General features: G+C 41.7%; 1 protein-coding gene across 8 annotated transcripts in view; it reads left to right on the top strand.

Moving 5' to 3' along the window:
• LOC101837871 (muscular LMNA interacting protein) overlaps nucleotides 1–12,964 on the top strand; it is a 248,602-nt gene that overhangs the window by 72,525 nt on the left and 163,113 nt on the right. Inside the window, exon 1 of one of the 8 annotated variants that reach the window (XM_040740391.1) lies at nucleotides 11,026–11,117. The exons of 5 other annotated variants lie outside the window; for them this stretch is intronic. The gene's annotated coding sequence lies outside the window, so the exon portion shown is untranslated. Of the gene's footprint in view, nucleotides 1–11,025; nucleotides 11,118–11,281; nucleotides 11,375–12,964 lie in introns of those variants that run through there. 2 more of the 8 variants (XM_040740395.1, XM_040740392.1) reach the window with 2 other exon arrangements.

Here is a 12,964-nt window from a genome sequence, read left to right as displayed (position 1 = left end):
CTGGCTTTCTTGAGTTCAGCTCAGTACTTAACCAGCCAGTAAATGAAGTTACTGTTTCCCAGACTCTCTGGCCATAGGATTGTAGGCTGGCACTCCCCAGATCTATGTCTAAAATCCATATATGAGAGAGTACATGCCATGTTTCTCTTTTTGTGACTGGGTTACCTCACTCAGGATGGTTTCTTCTAGTGTCATCCATTTGCCTGCGAATCTCATGATTCCATTATTTTTTTCTGCTGAATAGTACTCCATTGTGTAGATGTACCACATTTTCTCTATCCACTCTTCGGGTGAGGGACATCTAGGTTACTTCCAAGTTCTGGCTATTACAAATAAAGCTGCTATGAACATAGTGGAACAGACATCTTTGTTATATGAATGGGCATCTTTTGGATATATGCCTAAGAGTGCAGTTGCTGGGTCTTGTGGTAGGTTTATTCCCATTTTTCTGAGGAATCTCCATACTGCTTTCCAAAGTGGCTGAACCAGTTGGCACTCCCACCAGCAATGGAGGAGTGTCCCCCTTTCACCGCATCCTCTCCAGCATAAATTGTCATTGATGTTTTTGATTTTAGCCATTCTGACAGGAGTGAGATGGTATCTCAGAGTTGCTTTGATTTGCATTTCCTGGATGGCTAAGGAAGTTGAGCACTTTCTCAAGTGCCTCTCAGCCATTTTAGACTCCTCTATTGAAAACTCTCTATTTAGTTCTGCAGCCCACTTCTTAATTGGGTCCTTTGATGTTTTGGAGACTTGCTTCTTGAGTTCTTTGTAAATTTTGGAGATCAACCCTCTGTCAGATGTGGGATTAGTGAATATTTTTTCCCATTCTGTGGGCTGCCTTTTTGTCTTGCTGACTGTGTCCTTTGCCTTACAGAAGCTTCTCAGTTTCAGTAGGTCCCATTTATTAATTGTTGATCTCACTGTCTGTGCTACTGGTGTTATGTTCAGGAAGCTGTCTCCTGTACCAATTCGTTCAAGGGTACCACCCACTTTCTCTTCTAAGAGGTTCAGTGTGGCTGGATTTATGTTGAGGTCTTTGATCCATTTGGACTTAAGTTTTGTGCATGGCGATAAACATGGATCGATCCGCATTCTTCTACATGCCAGTCTCCAATTATGCCAGCACCATTTGTTGAAGATGCTTTCTTTATTCCATTGTATATTTTTAGCTTCTTTGTCAAAGATCAGATGTTCGTACGTGTGTGGGTTAATACCCGGATTTTCAATTCAATTCCATTGGTCTACCTGTCTATTTTTGTGCCAATACCAAGCTGTTTTCAGGACTATAGCTCTATAATAGAGCTTGAGGTCAGGGATAGTGATGCCTCCGGACGTTGCCTTGTTGAACAGGGTTGTTTTGGCTATCCTGGGTCTTTTGTTTTTCCATACAAAATTGATTATTGTTCTTTCAAGGTCTGTGAAGAATTGTGCTGGGATTTTAATGGGGATAGCATTGAATCTGTAGATTGCTTTTGGCAGGATTGCCATTTTTACTACATTGATCCTACCTATCCAAGAGCATGGGAGATCTTTCCATTTTCTGAGGGCTTCTTTAATTTCTTTCTTTAAAGATTCAAAGTTCTTACGATACAGGTCTTTCACTTGTTTGGTTAGCGTTACCCCAAGGTATTTTATGTTGTTTGTGGCAATTGTAAAGGGTGATGTTTCTCTGATTTCTCTTTCAGCCCTTTTATCATCTGTATATAGTAGGGCTACTGACTTTCTTGAGTTGATCTTGTAACCTGCCACTTTGCTGAAGGTGTTAATCAGCTGTAAGAGTTCCCTGGTAGAGTTCTTTGGGTCATTGATGTAAACTATCATATCGTCTGCAAACAGTGAAAGTTTGACTTCTTCCTTCCCAATTTGTATCCCCTTGATCCCCCTTTGTTGTCGTATGGCAATAGCTAGAACTTCAAGTACCATGTTGAAAAGGTATGGAGAGAGTGGACAGCCTTGTTTTGTTCCTGATTTTAGAGGAATTGCGTTGAGTTTCTGTCCATTTAGTTTGATGTTGGCTGTTGGTTTACTGTATATGGCTTTTATTATGTTTAAGTATGTCCCTGTTATCCCAGATCTCTCCAAGACCTTTATCATGAAGGGGTGTTGGATTTTGTCAAAGGCTTTTTCAGCATCTAGTGAGATGATCATGGGATTTTTGTTTTTCAGCTTGTTTATATGGTGGATTACGTTGATGGATTTTCGTATGTTGAACCATCCCTGCATCCCTGGGATGAAACCTACTTGATCGTGGTGAATGATTGTTTTGATGTGTTCTTGGATCCGATTTGCCAGTATTTTATTGAGTATTTTTGCATCAATGTTCATGAGGGATATTGGTCTGAAGTTCTCTTTCTTGGTTGTATCTTTGTGTGGCTTGGGGATCAAGGTTATTGAAGCCTCATAGAAAGAGTTTGGCAAAGACCCTTCTGCTTCTATTGTGTGGAACACTTTGAGAAGAATTGGTATAAGCTGTTCTTTGAATTTGTGGTAGAATTCTGCACTGAGGCCATCTGGACCTGGACTTTTTTTGGTTGGGAGACTTTTGATGACAGCTTCTATTTCCATAGGGGTTATAGGTCTATTTAAATTGCTTATCTGTTCTTGATTTAGTTTTGGCAAATGATAGCTGTCCAGGAAGTCATCCATTTCCTTTAAATTTTCGAATTTTGTGGAGTACAGGTTTTCAAAGTATGACCTAATGATTCTCTGGATTTCCTCAGAGTGTGTTGTTATGTCCCCCTTTTCATTTCTGATTTTGTTAATTTGCGTGTTCACTCTCTGCTGTTTGGTAAGTTTGGACAAAGGTTTGTCTATCTTGTTGATTTTCTCAAAGAACCAACTCTTCGTTGCATTGATTCTTTGTATTGTTTTCCTGGTTTCTACTTTGTTGATTTCAGCCCTCAATTTGATTATTTCCTGGCGTCTACTCCTCCTGGGGAAGTTTGCTTCTTTGTGTTCTAGAGCTTTTAGCTGTGATGTTAATTCTCTGGTATAACTGTTTTCCTGTTTCTTCATGTGAGCACTTAGTGCTATGAACTTCCCCCGTAGCACTGCTTTCAAAGTGTCCCATAGGTTTGGGTATGTTGTGTCTTCATTCTCATTGAATTCGAGGAAGTCTTTAATTTCTTTTTTTATTTCCTCTTTGAACCAGGGATGGTGCAGTTGAGCATTATTCAATTTCCATGAGTTTGTAGGCTTTCTGCAATTTGTGTTGTTGTTGAATTCTAATTTTAAGGCATGGTGGTCTGATAAGATGCATGGAGTTATTCCAATTTTTTTGTAGCTGCTGAGGTTTGATATGTTGCCAAGTATGTGGTCGATTTTTGAGAAGGTTCCATGTGGTGGTGAGAAGAAGGTATATTCTTTTTTATGTGGATGAAATGTTCTATAGATATCTGTTAATCCCAGTTGGGTCATTACTTCTATTAGACCCTTTGCTTCTTTGTTGAGTTTCTGTCTGGTATTCTTGTCTAGTGGTGAGAGTGGTGTGTTGAAATCTCCCACTATAACTGTGTGGGGCTTTAGATGAGATTTAAGTTCTAATAATGTTTCTTTAATGAATGTGGATGCCTTTGTATTGGGGGCATAGATGTTCAGGATAGACACTTCATCTTGGTGGGTTTCACCTGTGATGAGTATGTAATGACCTCCTTCATCTCTTTTGATTGATTTTATTTTAAAGTCTAGTTTGTTAGATATTAGGATTGCTACCCCTGCTTGTTTCTTGGGTCCATTTGATTGAAAAATTTTTTCCCAACCTTTAACTCTCAAGTAATGTCTGTCTTTGAGGGTGAGGTGTGTTTCTTGTATGCAGCAGAAGGAAGGGTTCTGTCTTCGAATCCATTCTGCTAGTCTGTGTCTTTTTATGGGTGAGTTAAGGCCGTTAATATTGAGGGATATTAATGACCATTGTCATCCTTCTTCGATTTGCGATGGTTGTTGTTGGTGGAATTATGGGTGGAATTTCACCCCTTTGTTCTTTTGGCTGTTGGTAGAGAGGGATTTTCTAATGCTTATGTTTTTCTGGTTGTAGTTAGCTTCCTTGGGTTGGAGTTTTCCTTCCAAAATTTTCTGTAGGGCTGGGTTAGTGGACACATATTGGTTGAATCTAGTTTTGTCATGGAATATCTTGTTTTCTCCGTCTATAGTGATTGAGAGCTTTGCCGGGTATAGTAGTCTGGGCTGGCATCCATGGTCTCTTAGTGTAGGTAGAATATCTATCCAGGACCTTCTGGCTTTCAGAGTTTCCATGGAGAAATCAGGTGTAATTCTGATAGGTCTGCCTTTATATGTTACTTGACCTTTTTCCTTAGCTGCTCTTAATATTCTTTCTTTATTCTGTATGTTTGGGTTCTTGATTATTATGTGGCGATGGGATTTTTTTTTTGTGGTCCACTCTATTTGGTGTTCTGTATAGGCTTCTTGTACCTTCATTGGCATGTCTTTCTTAAGGTTGGGGAAGTTTTCTTCTACGATTTTGTTGAATATGCCTTCTGCCCCTTTGAGGTGGATTTCTTCTCCTTCTTCTATACCTATTATTCTTAGGTTTGGTCTTTTCATGGTGTCCCATAATTCCTGGATGTTTTGTGTTAAAGATTTGTTGGATTTAAGGTTTTCTTTGGTTGATAAATCCATTTCTCCTAATGTATCTTCAACACTTGAGATTCTCTCTTCCATCTCTTCTATTCTGTTGGTAATGCTTGTATTGGTAGTGCCTGACTGTTTGTCCAGCTTTTCTATTTTCTGCCTTTCTTCAGATTGTGTTTTTTTTAGTGTCTCTATTTCAGTTTTCAACCCTTGCAGCGTTTGCATTGCTTCTTGCAATTTTCTGTTTATCTGTTCGTCCGTTTGTTGCCTTTTATGAATTTTTTGGTTTGTTCTTTCTTCCATTTCTTGCATTTTTTGGTTTGCTTTTTGTTCCATTTCTTGGATTTTGTGCTTTGTTTCTTCTTCCATTTCCTGCCTTTTTGGGTTTGTTTCTTCCTCCATTTTTTTCATTTTTTGCTTTGTTTTTTTCTACCATTTCTTGCATTTCTTGCTTTGTTTCTTCTTCCATTTCCTGCCTTTTTTGGTATGTTTCTTCTTCTAATTCTTGCATTTTTTGCTTTGCTTTTTCTTCCATTTCTTGCATTTTTTGCTTCATTTCTTCTTCCATTTCGTGCCTTTTTTGGTTTGTTTTTTCTTCCAATTCTTGCATTTTTTGGTTTGTTTTTTCTTCCATTTCTTGCATTTTTTGGTTTGTTTTTTCTTCCATTTCTTGCATTTTTTGGTTTGTTTTTTCTTCCATTTCTTTGAGGGATTTTCCAATATCCTCTTTTAGGGCCTCTATCATTTTCATGAAAGTGCTTTTAAGGTCATTCTCTTCTGCTTCCTTCGCATTGGAATATTGGGGTCTTGCTGGTGTGGAGTCTCTAGAATCTGGCGGTGTCATATTTGTTTTTCTGTTGCTGACTGTGTTTTTGTATTGTCTCTTTCCCATCTCTTCTTCTAGTGGGTGCAGAAAGAGCCCCTTCCTGGTCTGGGGACCAGAGTTCCCTTTTGGTGGGTGCTAGTAAGTCCAGTAATCTGGTGGTTCTTCTATAACTTGTCCAAATGCTGGTCCGTGGGTAGAGAAGAAGAACAGGAATCTGGGGCGCTTAGCCTCCTACCTGGTCCCCTGGACCCTATGCTGGGTCCTGTTGTACCTGATCTGGAACAGCTACTCCCCTGGTCTCCCTGGCTCCTGTAGTTTCCTGGTCTCTTTGGTGGGAGAGAAGATCTGGAGTCTGGGGTGCTTGGCTCCCGCCGGGACTGGGAGCTCTGTGCAGTTCCCAGGCGATCTGCAGGCTCTGGAACACAGGCCGGGAAGCTGGCCTGTTTACCTGATGCTGCCAGAGGGACAGCTACTTCCCTGTACTCCCAGCCTCCTCTCGTTTCCTAGTCTCGTTGGTGGGAGAGAAGATCTGGAGTCTGGGGTGCTTGGCTCCCGCCGGGATTGGGAGCTCTGTGCAGTTCCCAGGCGATCTGCAGGCTCTGGAACACAGGCCAGGAAGCTGGCCTGTTTACCTGATGCTCCCGCCGGGATTGGAAGCTCTGTGCAGTTCCCAGGCGATCTGCAGGCTCTGGAACACAGGCCTGAAAGCCGGCCTGTTTACCTGATGATGCCAGAGGGACAGCTACTTCCCTGTGCTCCCAGCCTTCTCTAGTTTCCTGGACTCGTCCATTGTATAATTCTTAATTTTCTATTCATTTCCCTTTGCATCAACGAAGAGGAAGACATTAAAATTTGCAAGTAGTTATATTCATACTGTAATGATGCAGTTTTATATTCACTAGTAAATACAGCTACACAATAAAACACATTGTTTTTTAATCTCTCTCAGAAATGTATTGACAAAAGGACCAGGGAAGCCTTGGAGAGTAGCATTTGAAACCGTGAGCCAGGTTAATTCTGGGCACAGTTTCCTTTGTACAGTCATTCCTATGTATGAGAGGTTAGGTTATGCCTCTTTCCCTCAACCTTCCTCACTCTGACCTCTTAGGTATTTTTTTTTCCTGGAGACTGCCCCAGCTCTGTTTCACCATTATGTGATTCTGTTTAAAGTGCCCTAACAGATTGATAAATCTAAGGGGCTCTCCATTCCATTCTGTTTGGTTTTCCTGTCAATTGCTGCCTCCTCACCTCTCTCCAATCCTTCTAGAGCACATGGATTCCTCTAGACACCCTTGTTGGTTTACTTACCTCTCTGGGAGCTTTTTTCAAGGACAGGTTATGTCAAGTTCATGCTCTGGGTAATTCATTATCCATTCATTGGGTGTAGAACATTTAGATCGTTTGCCTTTCCTAGCTTTTTCTGAATAAAACAGTAATGCATGCGGCTCAGCAATTATCTCTGGAGTGGAATGCTGATTCCTTTTGGAATACCTCAGGGAGTGATACCGCTGGGTCACATGCATATCTCAGTTTTTTGCTTTTTAGAATTCCATGGTGATTTCCATAGTGGCTGTACCAATCTGCAAACTCAAGAACAGTGAATGCGTGGTTCTCTGTATCCTTAATCCTTGCTACCATTTGCTGTCAGGTGTTTTCTATGTCTGTAAGATGAAATTGGAATTTGCATTTGCATTCTCTAATTTCTGAATAGTTTCTGAGATATTGGTAGCCATTTTTCAAATGAATTGATCAACTAATTTTTTCCCAGCCTGGTCGCAGTTTCATCTCTTTCCTCTCATCCCAGCCCTGCGCCCCCTTCTCTTCAGAAAAGTGCAGGCCTTCCTGTATATCAGTCAGCTATGGGATATCCTCTCCTATTAAGACTGGATAAGTCAATACAGCCAGAGGAAAGGGTCCTGAGAACAGGCAACAGAGTCAGAGACAGCCCCTGCTCCCTCTGCTAGGAGTTCTACAAAAAGACCAAGCCACACAATTACAACACATGTGCAGAGGGCCCATGCAAGTTCTTTGCTTGGCAGCTTAGTCTCTGTGAGCCCGAATGAGCCCAGGCCAGTTGATTGTGTGCTTTCCCATAGGGTCCTTGGTCTCTCTGACTTTCACAATCTTTTCTTTCCCTCTTTCACAGGATTTCCTGAGGTCAGCCTAATGTTTGGCTGTGGATCTCTGTGTCTCTTTCCATCAGAGCTAGGCAGCCATCTAGGAGTATAGCAGAATATCACTAGGAATCATTTTATTGACTTATTTTTCATTTTTTGCCAGTAATGTTAGGTCTGTGGACTGTCTAGTCTCTGGGTCCTGGCCCTCCAGGTATTGTTAGGGGTAGGTTCCCTCTCATAGTAAGCTCTCAAGCTGGACCAGTCATGGGTTGGCCACTCCCATAATTTCTGTGCCACCTTTGTCCCAGCATATTTTGTAGGCAGAACAAATTGTACATCAGACGTTATGTGGCTGGGTTGGGGGTCCCAATCCCTCCAATAGAAGTCTTGCCTTGTTATAGGAGATGGCTGGTTCGGGCTCCATATCTCCCATTACTAGATGTCTTAGCTAGGGTCACCCTCATGTTACTCGATGCTCCTGATCCCAATTGTCTTTTCCAGTATTGTCTCCCTCCATCTTCCTCCAACCTAATCCTTCCTATTCTCATGCTCCCCCTCGAGTCCTCTCCCTCTATCCACCTGTGACACCTATACTATTTCTCCTTCACAGTGAGATTCATATGAGCTTCCCTTGTTACTTAGCTTCTTCAAGTCTGTGGATTGTAGCATGGGTATTCTTTACAGCTAATATCCACCTGTGTGTGAGTACATACCATGTTTGTCTTTCTGGATCTGAGTTAAGTCACTCAGGATGTTTTTTTCTAGTTCCATCTATTTGCCAGCAAATTTCTTGTTGTCGTTGTTTTTAACAGATGGGTAATGTTCCATGTGTAAATGTACCACATTTTCTTTATCCATTCTTCAGATGAGGAACATCTTTCAAGGATTTGTTGATTTCTTCCAATTTTTGTTTGTCTTTCCATTAATTTTTTAAAGGAGATTTTTTCCATTTCCTCTTTAAGTGCTTCTACCATGTTTGTAAAGTTGGTTTTAAAGTTGTTTTCAAGAGCTTGTTTCAGGATTAGACACAAGGGAGTACTATTCAGCAGAAAAAAACAATGGAATCCTGAGATTTGAAGGCAAATGGATGACACTAGAAGAAACCATCCTGAGTGAGGTAACCCAGTCACAAAAAGAGAAACATGGCATGTACTCTCTCATATATGGATCTTAGACATAGATCTGGGGAGTGCCAGCCTACAATCCCATGGCCAGAGAATCTGGGAAACATTCAGTGGCTGATGGAAGAAGAGGCAGACTCCCATGGCTAAGCACTGAGCTGAACTCAAGAAAGCCAGTAACAGAGAGGGAGGACTGATGACCAAAGGAGTTAAGACTGGGCTGTTTTAACCCCAGAAACAGCTGACCTGACAAGGGTTAACTCTTGAATCCCAGGCTGATGCCTGGGAATCCAGCATGGGGCTGATCAAGACCCCCTGAATTGGGGTGTCAGTGAGGAGGCCTAGGTAGTCTATTGAGCCTTGGGCAGTAGATCAGTATTCATCCCGAGTATACACAAAGACTTTGGACTCCCATCCAACAATGTGAGGTGCACTCTCACCCTGAACTCTTGGGGAAGGATCTAGGCCCTGCCCTATATGAAATGACAAACTGTGGACACCTCCATGGAGGGCCTCACCCTCCCTGGGGAAATGAGGGGATAATGGGGGAGTTGGGGGGAGGGTACGGGAGGAGGGGAGGGAAAGGGAGAGGGACCTGGAACTGACTTGTGAAGCAATCTTGTTTCTAATCTAAATTTAAACTTAAAAATAAAAAAAATTAATAAAAAAAGTTGTTTTCTTGTGCTTCAGCTGTGTTGATTGTTTAGCTCTTGCTGTTGTAAGATAGCTGGGCTCTGGTGGTGACATATTGCCCTGTCTATTGTTAATTGTGTTTTTACACTGGTATTTAAGCATCTGGCTTTGGGATGATTACAGTTCTAGGTGTTGTTTCCTATGTTTGTCTTTGCTGTGTGAGTGTTTTGTTCCTTGGTTTCTGTTTCCTCTTTGGTCTTCTGGCCTAGGTGGCCAGTGTTCTGGTAACTACTTAGTCTTCAGGTCCAGTAGGGTGTCTCTAGTGGGGATTTTGTAGCCTGCACGTCCTCTGGGGTTTTGGGGGCTAACATTGCCTCTGTAGTTCCAAATATCTGTATGGCTTCTCATTCAAGCCCTGAAATTCTATTTCAACTTGATCTGTTCTACTGCTAAGCCTTTCTCCCGATTTTTCTAGTTGGATTATTGAGGTGTTTTATTCCCTCTGGTCTTCAGCTTGCACTTTCTCTGGTATTCCTTTCTGTCTCATTAATACATTCAGTTTTTAGAGTCCAGATTTTCTTTGCATTTTCATTTATCTGTATATGTATTCTTAGATTTCACTCAGGAATTTTTTTTATCTTCTTGATACACTCTGAATTCTTTGATCATGTTTATGATTGCTCATTTAAACTTGCCATTCTGGGATTCATCTAGGTTCTTCTTGGTAGAGACTATTTCTATGAGACCAGTGTGTTCCAGAGGTGACACAGTGTCTTGGCCTTTCAAACTGTTTATGTTTGGGAGAGGTAACCCGTGCAAGTGTACTTCTTTATTGTTTGTTATCGCCTGATGTGCAATTGTAGCCTGATTGTGTTGAGGGCAAGTTTGATTGTGTTTCTGTTGTTCCCCAAGATTGGTAGATTGAGGATCAGGTCTGAAGAATTGGCAGGTCTGTCCTCAGTGTTAATAATCTTTGAATTGAAAGATTTGGTAGCCATTTCAATTAAGTGGCGGTCAAAGAAGTGTGCAAATGTGACTTCTGGCTATGCTTGGATTGTCTGGTGCGCAAGGTGTGTTACCTGGACTAGGCTTTTGGGAGTATGGGCTTGTCTTGGAGTTGGAAGTGTGGGGCACTCACTAGGATGGACTGGTAAGCAGGCCTTGTAACCCTGGGTAGAGCTTCTGGGAGTGTGATTGTGTGGGAGCTTGTGGGTCTGGAGCACTCACCAATATGGGCTGGTTCACTGGTTACTAGCCCTGAGCTAAGCCCAAGGATGTGGGGTCAGCAAAGACCTAGAAGCATTTTAATTTTGAAGATATATTCTCACATCTTCATTTGTGGCAGTGAAAAAGCAGAGCCTTCCATGCTCTTGAAAACTATATGAACCTTTTGGTATTAGTGACTATTCAGTCAGGGGTTTCCTATGCAAATAAATGAGTGGAAATGCAGTGGACTCATTGAAGTCTGCACTCAGATCATCCGTCTTACATCATGAATGTTTTGTTCACTGAGCCATCTGGCCTGCCCCTTACTAACTTCCACGACAGAACTCTCTAGTTCCAGGCAGAGTTTGTCTCAGAACATTACTGGGGTTGAGTAGGTTAATAGATTCAGGTGGAATGGAAATAGCAGATTCATTGTTCAGAATTGTGTCACGGCTAGAGGAAGGAGGGCGTTCACTTGTACATTGCTTTGTCATCTCTGCAGTTCATCAGTATCAGCAGCTGACACAGTTAAGTGTCTGTCAATGAGCACCGTTGCCTGACACTGACCTGTCACTGCTTTCTTGATGTCTGCTAGTCTGACATGGGCCAGACTCTGTAGAGGTGGTAAGTTGGACCCTGAGTTCTCTGGTACAATTCCTTTAAACTGTCACTGTTTGGTATCTCTGACATCAGTGATAGCTGCCTACTTCTGTATCTCGTTTCATACCACATTAGTTATATTTTAAGTAACAGTTTGCTGTTTATAATGAACAGCAGCAAAGAACAGATGTTCAAGTAGCTGTGGACCAGTGTGCCTTCATGTGGAAACTGCTCCCTTTTACAGTCAATTTATATGTGATGAAAAATGAAAAAGAATTTATGTAAGTAAGTTGTGGGTAGGAGGGAGCATGAAGAATTTGAAAAGTTATTTTGTATTTAAGCTGTAATGTTTCAAGATTAAAATAAGATTATAGATCTAAATTTTTTTATGTTTTAAGTTGGAAGAGCTCAGAACTTAAAAATATAGTATGATTTTAATCATTAGATATTGAAATGTTTAAAAAATGTAAGTCTTATGTTAGTTTTGAATTCAGATTATAAAATACAGAAGCCAAAGTTTCTGCCTTTCCCCTTTGTCCTTCCTTAAACCAGTCTCCCTCCCTCCCTCCCCCCCTCTCTCCCTCCCTCCCTTCCCCCTCTCTCCCTCCCTCCCTTCCCCCCTCCCTCCCTCCTACCCTCCCTTCCCCCCCCTTCCTTCCCTTCTCCTTTCCTAACTTAGCAACTGGATTCCTGGTATTCTAGATATTCTTCTAGTTTTTAGGTGAAGCTTAGGACTTGACTTAGGAAGTTTCATCATCTATTTTTCCCTGGACACTTCCCTTTAAGACTAAGAATTCTGCCCAGCACTGAGAGGAGCATAGCATTGCTATGCTGGCCGTGGAACAGAACTGCATTTGCTGTTGGAATAATAAATGGTACTGAATGTTCCTGCAGCTTTTATGGGAGGCGTTGCTCTGCCATCAGGGTCACATTGCCTAGATGGAAGTAAGAAGAGATGGGCAGAGGAGGATTTATCTAATCCCCTGAGAATGCATCCTGAGCGGTTTGATTGTTCTCTGCATCTTTGAGCAGGGGGGACATGCGCATGCATAAATAGCTGGGAATCTCTTTTATATTTGTGTAAGCAGGGAAAGAAAAGTATTCTTTGCTTTGCAGATTTAGGCTCCCCCCCTTGAATTCTTCAGATAAGAGAGAGCAGTGTATCTTCAGAGATTCCTAGCTTGCCACTTCCCCACCCAGTGTAGACGCTTATTGTAAAGATTTTTAATCTTAGCATCAAAGGGACTTTTGAATAGTGGACTAAAGCTTCAAATATTTAAGCACTGAGCATTCCTGTAAATTCTTCCACGCCTCATTTATTTTCAGTCTAAAAGTTATGTATGTCAACACTTGAAGTCTTCTTGTGGGGGATCTTCAAAGACTTCTCTTGAATGAGTTCATATTTTGTCAAAACACATGCCTCCTAAAAGACCCAATAACTTAGATATATGATTTCAAATGCATTGTACCTGGGCTGTAGCCAGCTTCGCATGAGAAGCCAGACTCATGGCACACTGTTCTTTTCTAGTGAGACATGGCTCCAAATGAGAGTTCCTTAAATGAACAGCTGAGGCACAGAGCAGATGAGTGACAGTCACATCTCCACCTTACTTGTAACAACACCTTTTCGTCAGGACCTCCAGCCTGTAAATAATGACCCAGAGACTCACTATTATTAGGAAAGCTTTTTCCCAAACTTGCTTTTATAGCTTAAATGAACCTGTTTCTATGTTCTGCTGCATGGCTCAGTTACCGCTACTCTGTACTGTATGTCCGGCCTCTTCAGTGTCTCCCTGGCATCTCTTGCATGACTAGACTTCTTTCTCTGACTTCCTCTCTCTCTGCCCAGAAGTCCTGCCTATACTGCCTGG

This window comes from Mesocricetus auratus, unplaced genomic scaffold (assembly GCF_017639785.1).
Source record: "Mesocricetus auratus isolate SY011 unplaced genomic scaffold, BCM_Maur_2.0 Super-Scaffold_100691, whole genome shotgun sequence".
NCBI lineage: Eukaryota > Metazoa > Chordata > Mammalia > Rodentia > Cricetidae > Mesocricetus > Mesocricetus auratus.
This window is presented reverse-complemented; position numbering and strand designations above follow the sequence as displayed.